The 846-nt window shown below is 45.0% G+C and overlaps 1 protein-coding gene across 8 annotated transcripts in view; it reads right to left on the bottom strand.

The window, feature by feature from the left end:
- Positions 1-846, bottom strand: part of PUM1 (pumilio RNA binding family member 1) — a 140,003-nt gene that overhangs the window by 15,494 nt on the left and 123,663 nt on the right. The gene's annotated exons all lie outside the window — the stretch shown is intronic.

Raw genomic sequence — 846 nt, 5'->3', positions numbered from 1 at the left:
GCCGTGAGTCGCAGGTGACGACGGCGTAGGCTGCAGCCCCTGCTGCAGTGGGTTGCCATGGGCTACCGTGTATAGCCAGCAGCCAGCGTGAGCGGCCAGCAGCCACCCATGAGCGGCAATCCAGAAGCCGGCGACTGATCTGCCTTGCCCAGGAAGAGCGCAATGATGGTGCCAACTTGGGCCAGTGAAGCAACGTCCTCAACTAGACTGAAGAACAAAAGGACAGAAACTTGTCTGTTCCCCTTCCCCCAATTCCCCAGCACTCTTCCCATCTCCCCAATTAATAAAAATCTTAAAAAAAAAAATATATATATATATAGCCATCTTCCAATAGAAAGGAGCCTATACCAAGTACACTGCATTAGAGAATTTCACATATAATTCATGTTTTTATTATGACAACCCTGTAAGGTACATATTATTAATAATGATAGCAGTAAATCTAGAGCTTACTATAGGCTAGGCAAACCTCTAAGTGCTTAACATGCTTTGACTCAACGATTTGTCCAACAGTCCTATGCAGCGGACACTATTATAGAAGAGGAAACCAAGGCACAAATTCAGTGACTTGTTAAAATCACAGACCTAGACTGCCAAGATTCAAACCCAAGCAGTACAGCTCCTATGTGTGGCAAAACAGCATGTCAGTAAACCACCTGTCAGTTATGTATTATTCTGCACACACCCTCCACCCATATATATATATGAAGAAACAGAGTCTGAAAGGAGTCATGTATTTAAAACCACAGATAGTGACTAAGTCAGAATTCCAGCCCACATCTGTGACTCCAACAGAATCTTCCCACCAGGCCACAGTGGCTGCAATGTCAGCAGCAACAGTGCTCT

Source organism: Hipposideros armiger, unplaced genomic scaffold (assembly GCF_001890085.2).
Source record: "Hipposideros armiger isolate ML-2016 unplaced genomic scaffold, ASM189008v1 scaffold_10, whole genome shotgun sequence".
NCBI lineage: Eukaryota > Metazoa > Chordata > Mammalia > Chiroptera > Hipposideridae > Hipposideros > Hipposideros armiger.
Note: the sequence above shows the minus strand (reverse complement) of the source record. Positions and strands in the feature narration are given on the sequence as shown.